Below are 10,298 nucleotides of genomic sequence, written 5' to 3'. Positions count from 1 at the left end.
TGACTGCGTTCGCGAAGGCCTAACGGTTCTCGCTCGGACACGGGCGATCCTCTGTCTTCAAACTTGGCCGCAGGGCCTGGCGAAATGAGCTCGACCGATGAGGCTTCCGGTCAGGAAGACGGTTTTGGCCTGGATGGTGCGAAGCACACCATCGTCCCCAGTGCAGGCCCCAGAGCCCCACGGGTACCGGGCGTGGGCCTTGAGCTGGGGCCGCCGCGGAGTGGGGAGGGTGAGGGCGGCCTCCCAGACCCTGAGGGCTATGAGTTCGAGTTGGAGGCCCAGGGGGAAGAGATAGAGGCAGGAGGGGCGGTTCTGCGGGGCGGCGAAGGCGGGCCTAGCTCCACCGCTGATAAGAAGGAGGACGCCCTGGACTTCGTGCCCCACCTCCCTGTGGAGTCTGTGGCCACCGTACAGCAGCAGACGGGCCAGGAGACCCCCAGTGCCCGCAGATACCGGTCCCCGGAAAGCTGGGTCGCCGAACTGTCCGCCATTTGGGCTAACGCAGAGGCCGGCCCCAGCTGGAGAGGCACGCTGGCCCCAGGTTCCTTGGAAACGCCACAGGCCCCATCTGCTGCCCCTCCACGTCACCCCAGTGGGCCTGAGGTGGGACGGGCCTGGGGGAACCCCGAGAGAGGCACCAAAACTAGGATGATGGGCAGCGGGGAAGGCCAGCCACCCCCTTCCCACCCCGAGTTTTCGGATGAGCTCAGTGAGATACAGCTGGTGAGGGTGAGCCTCTGCCCCAAAGAAGGCCAGGCCAGTTCCAGCAGCCCCAGGGAACCAGGAGACACAGCCAGCCGCTCCAGTGTTGGTACCAGGGGGAATTTCCTTCAAATACCAGTCTCTCTGCCGACCTCTGCTCCTGGCAGACTCACCTCTGCCATGGAAAGGCAGGCCTTGGCAGAGCTGGAAGCCTGTTCCTCCAAGAAAAGGCAAAGCATGATCTGGGGCAAGGGAGAGAGCAGGCCCAGCTACCCAGGAGCAGCAGCAGCTGTTGCTGCTGCTGCTGCTGCTGTTGTTGCTGCTGCTGCTCCTCCTCCTCCTCCTCCTCTTCCTCCTCCTGCTCCTGCTCCTGCTTCTGCTTCTGCTCCTCCTTCTGCTGCAGGGGCCCTGCCCAGGGCCACTCCTAGGAAGAAGGCCATCCAGGAGAAAAAATCCCTGGGGGGTGGCTCAAAATTTAGCCTGGGCAGGGCCTTCCCTCCTTGGGGGCAGATTCTCAAAGCGGCTCCTCTGGAACCGGCCATCCTTCCCCCGATCCCGGGTGTTCCCCTGTTTGGGAGGTCCAAGAGGTATTCCTTGCTGCCCTTGGAACCCATGCAACCCAAGCACAGTGGTGCTGGAAAGAGATCTATGGCGAAGAAAACACAGGAGTCCCAGCCTGTGGCCAGTGATGATCATGGCCCAAATAGAGATACAGTCCCAACAACCCAAGTGAGTAGGCCTTGGCTGTCCTCCCCCTCCTCCACTCACTCTGCCCTTCTCCTCCCCCATCCCACACTTCTTTGCCCTTACTCCCTCTGCCTCTTGTTCAGGGATTGTGTCTGGGTGCCAGCTCTCATTGGGATTCCAAATTGGGGGGTCTCTGTAGTCAGGGCAGGCATCAACAAAGTACCTAGTATGTGCTGGTCCCTGTTGGCCACACTTTGTGCATTTCCTGCCTCCTCCCCAGACAGGGGCTGGGATGGGAAGCAGGTCTGACGGTTAACATGAACAGGAGTGCCCTTACATTTTGGGCCAGGGTGTTTATTCCCATCTGGCTCCAGATTCCTCCCTCCCTGTACTTCTCCCAGGAGGCCTGAGCTCTCTCTGTGACCCCTGTGCTTCTCCTTGACCCAGGTCTACCTCCTGGCCTGGGGCTGAGTGAGGGAGACAGTGCTGTCAAGATGAGCCTTGGAGTTCTCCCTTCATTACCCACCTCACCCCAGCCCCTGTACACATCTAATAATACTCAACAGGCACAACCCATAACCTGACTCAGTGAGAAATTTGTGTTAGTATTCAGCACACAGGCCGGGGACACCTTACCTGTGCATGCATCCTGGAGAATTCAGCAGTGGTGACCCCAACACCAGAGTCCCCCAGCCTCTGGGAAGCTCCCAGCCCTTGGACCTGAACCAGGGAGGCCTCACTTCTAGAGACCCTGCCCCCTCTGGTGAGTGTTGTGAGTTGGATAGGAGGGGAGAAGGGCAGGACCCTCTGACTCTGTCACTTCTGGGGGCCCTGGCCTTGGTCCCAGGCTTCCCTGCCTACCCAGGAAGTGCTCGTGCAGGAAACTAGGTGTGGGCAAGTCTGGCTTCAGGACACTTGGTCCGCTGTGCGGAGTTTTATGGGAAGGGGTGCTTTGTAGCAGTGCCCCAAATGCCAACTCCAGAAGGAGACTTCAGCAGAACACGGCCTTTTCTGTTGGGGCCTGTTCAGCCCCACATGGCTCCTCCCAGGGGCTGGCCGTGTCTGCAGCTCTGCTAGTGTCCAACCCAGAGCCACAGGATTAGGGGGCCACAGTGGCAGCTGGGAAGGCAGGCCCAGAGAGAGGGGTGGAGCCTTGGGGCGGGGCAGAGCAGGTGCAACTCACTGCCTGCAGAGGGGGATGCTACCTCACTTGAGACCCAGCCAGGCCCTCTCCATTTCCCAGGCAGGTTGGGGAGCTGGATTTTGTGTTCTCTTTCAGGTGAGCAAGAGTCAGCTGTGCATCACCCAGTTCCCGAAAGGCAGCAGCAGCCACCTGGAGCACAGGGCTGTCCCCAGGTACCACTTCCTCTGGCTCCTAGGGGTGCCGGCCCCAACTTAGATGGTGGGCTGTGTGTGCAGGTTAAGCTGACTTAAGTGCCTTAAGTGCCTTTCCCGTGAGGATTCCCTCTGCCTGGGTTGCCACCGGGTTTTGGCATATGGGGGACCTGAGGAGCGGGGGCGAGTGGGAGGATGAGGAGAGTGGAGGGCAGAATATCATTCTCATTTCCCTTTCTCTGATGTCCATGGAACCTAGTGTGTGGCTCTACAGAAAGAAATACAGGACCTCAAAGAGCAGCTAGGTATGAGGAGCTGGAGTGGTGGGGGCTGTGGCAGGGGCGGGGCAGAGGCAGACCTTGGTGTCTCCCTGTGCAGGTGCCCGGGGAAGGGTGGGGCTGCAGGGACAGGCAGCATCACAAGGCTGGACATTGCTGTGCCTGGCCCGGGAGCCTTCTGTGACTTGACTACTGGGGCTGCGCACAAAGAGCAGTGAATCGTCTGAACTCCATGTACTCTGCCTTTGAGTCCCACAGGTCTCCTTCTCTGAGGACCTTTGCAGATGCCTCCTTTATTTTCCCTTTAAGTGCTGGTTGGTGTGGCTTGTTTGATGTTTGTTGTCCGGTGTTTGTATGCTTGCTGGCTTTTGTGTTTAACACGTTTTTGGATGCTTCTGCCATACCCCAGTGTTTGAGCACTGCCAGCACATGGTCTCTCATAGAAGACATTTCCACACTGAGTTCCAGTGGCAGGTGTTGGGGGGTGGGTCATTCCCAGTGCTGATCGGACAGGGCCTGGAGGGGAGTCAGATTTCAGGGGCAGCTGGGAAGGAGAGGCAGGGGGACAGTCTCCTGTAGTCCTTTGTCTGGAGTGCTCGGTTATGCCTCTCTCTTTCAGCAGTCATGCAGTCCCTGGATGACAAGGTCCAGGTCTTCTGAAGTGAGTGTAAAACTTTCCCACAATCCTGGCTCTCTGGGGATTGGGGGGGGGGGGGGGCTGTGAGCCTGCAGCGGTCATGGGTTGGCCCTGACTCTGCTCTGCTTGTCAGGCCAAACAAAGCTTCTTCCAGTGAGACGAGCTGCTGGTACCTGTGGAGCCCAGGAGCAGCTGCCAAGCTCGTTCCCTCTGGTTCTTCTACAGCCAGGGTCCCCTGCCCACTGCAGTTCACAGCAGTTTGCAATTAAAGTCCCCCTCATGTTCTGTGGTCTGCCCTCTCTCTGAGTGATGGGGGCCTGCAGGGGACAAGAGAAGGGTGGGGAGCTGCCCCATCTCAGAGCAGGTTAAGAGCAGTACCCATGGCATTCCAGGTTGCACCTCTCCCTGAGGGGGGTCTAGGCCAGCCTCTGGGGAGGGGCCCCGCGCTCAGGCTTTCCATGGTGCCCCGGGTCTGGATTCCACGTGGGCTGGGTCTGGCCACGCTAGCATGTCCTCCCTTTGCCCACCGGCCCTCTTGGTGCTCTCTGCCAATGTCCTTCTTCTTGCCTTCTCTCCCTGCTTTCAGCAGGAATTCTTGAGGCCCGTGCAGAGCCCCAGTGCCCCTGCCTTTCTGGCTTTGTTTCACTGCCCTGCTTCTGCCCTCTCACCCTTCTTTTCCATCCTGAGCATCCTTGGTCTCTCCCATGTCTCCCCCAGTGGCCTGTCCTGAGTGAGTTATTTCAACAGGCATTAGAGGGTAGAGTTGAGCTCATCTCCCCCCTCTCAGACCCAGACCACTTTCTGCACTCACTGTCTCCCTCAGAGGGACAGCTCAGCTAGAAATCGCCCATCGCCCTTAGTTCCTTAGTTCTGAGGCTCAGCTGGCAAATTTTGTCAGGTCCCCCTTCTTTCAGTAGTGGGCTGGGGGCAGAGGTCAAATCCCAGTGGGTGACAGAACAATGTGAGGGTACAGGGAACTCGGAGAAAAGTGCTCTGTCTCTGGTTTATAGGAGGGGGCTGTTGGTCTGTGGGCCAACCTGGCGGAAACTGCCCACAGGCACCTGGAATGAATGGTCAAGCATGAGAGTGTCCACATCCTCCCAAGTCCTAGCCAGTCAACCTGCCCTTCCCCATCCAGTCAGACCCATGGCTCTCATTTGAAAAGGGCCAATTCATTTCTAGGGCAAATGTGGATGAGAGATCTGCATGTGCATGGTTGGTCCCCATCCACAGGCCGTTTGACCATCCCCATGGCACAGATCCTCCTGGATATGATGATATTGTGTCTCAGCACAGTCTCACAGATTGCTTCCTGAGGACACATGAGATTTTGTCTGAGCACCATGTTCTGATGTCACCATCCCCCATGGATAGTTGGGCCTGCTGTGCCTGAGACTCAGGGATAGATTCATTCATTTCTGAGTGAAGTGAGGCAAGTGCAGGTTCTCCAGCTCCCACCCCAAACACGCTGGTTGCATACGGGCAACTCCAACCTATGAAGATCCTGCTTTTAAGGTGTGTGTGTGTGTGTGTGTGTGTGTGTGTGTGTGTGTGTGTGTCCGTGTGTGCGCGTGCACACACGCACATTTGCACGTGTGTCTCTGTGTGCTTTTTGCATCAGTTGAATTGGGGATGGTGGTCCTTGACAGAAAAAAGTTATGACTTGGGGAATGGAGGCTGTGGAGGCAGGGCCTAAAAAGCATAGGGGATCAAATGCAAAAGGCTACCTCAGAATATCTGGTTCTCCCCTCGTCCTTGAAGCAGGGAGAACCATGGGAGATGGTCGTACCCTGAGCTGAGACCCAAGTGGGATGTTCACGTGGAGGATGGAGAGTGGGACTGCTCACTGGGGACTGGATCAGGCTTGGGGATACCTTTCCCCCAATTCCCACTCTGTGTCTCTTCTGGGCCCCATGGGATGGGCTTAAGGAGACCAACCTTCACACACAGGGTAGACCTCAAAGCCAGAAAGGATCAGCAGCAGCGGGACTTATACCATCCACTTCAAACCTCCACCTGAGCAGGGGTGCTGGGTTCCTTAGGCTGTGGCTGAGACCCTGGCACCAGTAGCTGTTTGTTGGAGGGGTAAAGCAGAGCAAGGCGACATCTGCCTGAGGACGTTGGGCAGAGACTCTGTGGCTGGGGTTTCTGCCACCTGAGACATCCCAGCCGACTCCAACTGGGGCAAACTCTGGCACCGTGCATGGTCCTGGGAGGCAAGGGGCCATCTTCACGAGGGGAGCAGCATTTTGACCAAGCCTTGCCAGGGCATGAGCTCAACCCTTGGCGACCGGCTTCCACCAGCCCTGCTGCTTCCCTCTGAGCACAGGTTCATACCTGTGCAGCACAATATTGTTGCTGTAACAAGTTCGCCATGCCCCTGGCCATCATCGGGTACAAATGATCCAGCCCTAGGGGCATAAGTGGCAGATTCTGAGGTTCAAGTGAGAGAATACCATCAGGTTCAAATGGAACCAACTTCTCACCCCTTCCCTCAGTCAGTGTGCACCCGCATCCCCTTTTCCACCAAGCCTCCTCTGCCAGGGAGAACTTAGTGCTGCCCTGGAGAGCCCCAGGTGGGGTCCAGCCTGTTGGTGCTACTCTGCTCAGGGTGAACTTTGGAGGTTGGCTGGACCACAGGCCTGTGCTTGCTGCGGCTGCACCTTGGAGCCCAAGCAAAATTCCACCTGGACTGGGTGTCGGGGCTCCCACTTGTCTATTTCCAAACATGAGCTTTCACCCTGAGGGCAGAAAAGATGGTCTCCCCACCAGACTCCAGCTAGGGCAGAAGTGGTGCCAGCCAGTCAGCTGGCAAGAGGCATCCAGTGCAGCCATCTCCAGCTGTGAGGAGGCCCAGCTGGCTGCATTCTGGGGTGTGAGGTGACATCCACTGCGTCAGAGTCATCACAGTGGTGAGTCACAACCGTGGATTCTAGTCCTTGCTGTCACAGTCTTCCGGGTGAACTTGGGCAACTCTGTGCCCATCCGTCCTCGGTCTCCAAGAACTCTGATCCCCATCCACAGTTCCTTGTCATCCATCTCCTTTTTAGGGTGAAGGCAGCCCCAGGTGTCTGCTGGGTTGAGCTGTGCACATTGTGGCCACGAGGGTGGCCATGCGAGCCATACCCGTGGGAATCCAGGGTGCACTGTTGGCGTGATGACCGCATGAACTGGGCCCCGGCAGTTGGGCAGGACAGAAGTCCCCGGTAACCACCACCCAGAGCAAGAATCACAGCATTGGCAGCCCTGGGACCCTCCTGTGTACGCCCTCTCTAGATCTCCAGGATCACCTGACTTATAGTTCTCTTGGTTCTTCCAAGCATCATTTACTTCTGCTTAAAGGATGAACAATTGCCCTCAGAGAACATCCCTCACCAAGATACAAACCTCAGGTCAAGTCAAATGTAAAATTACAAGCGCAGGAAACATAACCCCACAATTTGGCAAGTAATTATGAAGAGTGAAGCCAGGGAGCATTCATTGTACCATCAGATGACTCACTTGAGTCCATTCCCGTGAAGGAAGTCAAATGCAAAGGGCTACGTACTGCATGATTCCATATGAGTCAGGAAAAGGGGCAAAAATACAGGGACAGAAGAAATGGGTCGGTGGAGTCTAGGGCATGGGTGTTGAGGGGAGAGGGTTAACTACCATGTGGCTAGAAGGAATTCTGGGGTGGGAGGTGGGAGCCGTGGACATGCCACATAGGTTGTGTTTGTGGTTTCATAACAGCGTGCATGTAAACAAACCATACACCTGTATGTCAGTTATATCTCAGCACTTCAGATTTTGGGGAAAATATCATAAACTTTGTACCTCAAATGGATATGCAAATATAATAACGACTGCCATTAATATGAGGTTTGTGTTTTCTCCTCTAATCTCTTGGTGTGCAGAGTTTTATCACTGTGTTTTCTTCAGTGAAATTTGTACTGGGATGTGTCCAATTTGGTCACGCCATAGCGTGCATTTATCTTTTCACATCCCAGAGGATTCAGTTTGATAACATTCTGTTTCTGCCTTTTGCTGCTGTGTTTGATTGACCTGGGAATTCCTTCTCCCAAACTGAACTGGTCAGCATCTGGTGATGGAGGCAGCTTCAACCTCATAACATGAGTTTGGGAGAGTCCTTCCTTTTTGATTTTTCTGCCTAAGACAAATGCTCAGGATCTCATCAGTATTTGAAATGAAAAAAATGGCAAGAACCTAGAAGCAGAGTGGAATGGTGGGGAAAGGTGTTGGTGTTGGAAAAGGATACACTATTTCACTTAGACAGGAGGAACAAGTTAGGAAGGTCTGTCATTCATCCTGGTCACTGCAGTTAATAAAAAATGCAGTTAACTTAAAAATGGCCTCCTGGAAGTTGAGAGTCGAATGGCTTGGAATTTATGCATCTGTCATCCCCCATGCCTACCAAGTGACAGACCTTGAATAACTTGAACGTTTACATATGTTAGTCAAATGAATTTAAATCATATTAAGAAGAGAAATGAATGAATAGGTCTTTGTTGTGACTAGTGTCTTTTGCTGCCTATATACATCACAGTAAGTAGTTTGGCATATGTCATTAATTTGATTTTTGTAGTTATAAAATGGTTCACATCAAAATAAAACTAACCCCACTGTTCAAATATTTCTTCCTTTTTTGAGTACCATGATAAAGGCTAATATTTGATGCCTATCTTAGTTTCTATTCTTCAACCAGGGACATGTTTGATTATTTTTCTGCTTCTGATATACCAGAGAACATATCTTGGCTATTTTTCTTCAGTGTTCTCTCAATTTTTATGGTATATCCCTTTCATTCCACCAAATTGTTGATACGGAGTTTCTTCTCCCTGGAACATTCTAATATTTAAAATTGTGAGGTCTGCCCTGCTGATATGGGACTCCATTTCAAAGAAAGCAAAATCCACCAACAGGAAGTGAGGTTTTTACAAAATTTTAAGAGTTCTGGTGTGCCTATGATTCTTTTTTTCAATGTTTTTTTCAATGAGAAATTAAATTCCTTATACTTAATTTCCTTTCTAATAACTTTTCTACATTTTCAGAAATTTTTCTTTTAGTTTTTTGAGGAAACTCCATACTGTTTTCCATAGAGCTTATACTAATTAAATTCACACCAGTAGTGTATAAAATTTCCTTTCTTCCCACAATTTTGCCAACACTATATTTATTGTCTTAATATCAGGTGTTCAGATCCCTCCCACTTTATTCTTTTTGCTCAGGATTTTTTTGGTTATTTGGTGCCTTTTGGTCTTTCATTTGCATTTTAGTATTGTTTTTCAGTTCCTCTGTGAAGAATATCAGTGGTGTTTACGTAGAGATTACATTGAATCTGTAGATTGCTTTGGTGAGTATGAACATTTTAACAATATTAATTCTTCCAGTCTATGACCATAGCAGGTCCTTCCTTTTAGTGTCTTTGATTTCTTTCCACAATGTTTTCTAATCCCCATTGTAGAGGTCTTTCACTTTTTTAGCTAAGTTTATTCCTAAGTATTTAAAATTTTTATGACTTTTGTTGGAAATTGTTTTCATGTTTTTTTTCTCAGCAAGTTCATTATTTTTGTATTGAAAAACTGCTGATTTTTGTACATAGATTTGTAATCCTGGTACTTTACTTAAGTTGTTCATCAGTTCTAGTAGTGTTTTGTTGGCATTTCCAGGTTTTTCTACACATACAATCATATCATCTTCAAACCGAAGCCAAAACTTTGATCCTTCCAATCAATCATTTCTCAGTTTATTTTGTAATAAACCCTGGAAAGGCAATAACCATCATTCTGAAGATAGCAGTCCCTGACAAGAGGGATCCTTTCCCACATAAATTCTCTCTCAGTGACAGTGAAACTACACATCAGTCTTGTCCCTGTGTCAGTACAATGACCCCTGGAGGTTAGATGAACACTGGACCCTGAATTCTGAACCCTCCATCCCTGCCCCATAAAAACACTGCCTATTAAAAACCACACCCAGTAAAAACAAGTTCCAGATGTTTGTGACCTTTTGTCCACATGTTCTTAAAGTTTTCAAGGATTAAGTCATCTCCCAGTGTAACCTATATAAACCCATAACTCTCATGTAATCAGGGCCATTTTCTACACAGAAAGTGAGCCCATCTGCCTGACTCCGCTGCTGAATAAAAGACAGTGCTCATCTGTGAAGTCTGCTCCCTTCCTGGTTATTTGTACTTTCATTATGGTGCTGAAACCATTTTGGTTATTTTTGCATACAGCTTTAGCTGAAATTTCTAGTACTATATTGAATAACAGCAGTGAGAGTGGGCACCCTTATTCACTTCCTGAACTGAAATGCATTCAGTTTTTCTCCATTCAGGATGAGGTTGTCCATGAGTTTACCATAGATTTCCTTTATTATGTTGAGTTGTGATCCTTCTAAACATTGGGCTTTTATCATGAAATGATGTTGAGTTTTATCAAATGCTTTTACTACATATATTGAGATTGTAACAGTGGTCCGCCTCATGTATAGCTCTTGCTGCTCTGCCACTGAGGCTTATTTTAAAATAGACATGTTTTCTTATCTTCTTCTACCTCTCCCCCTCCCTATCCTTGGGGTAAACAGGATTACCTTTTCCCAGTCTTAGACCAAGTTACCTGTCTTTGAACACACACCTATCACAGAAACCAAGTCAT

The sequence above is a fragment of the Sciurus vulgaris genome, assembly GCF_902686455.1.
Source record: "Sciurus vulgaris genome assembly, chromosome: X".
Classification (NCBI taxonomy): domain Eukaryota; kingdom Metazoa; phylum Chordata; class Mammalia; order Rodentia; family Sciuridae; genus Sciurus; species Sciurus vulgaris.
This window is presented reverse-complemented; position numbering follows the sequence as displayed.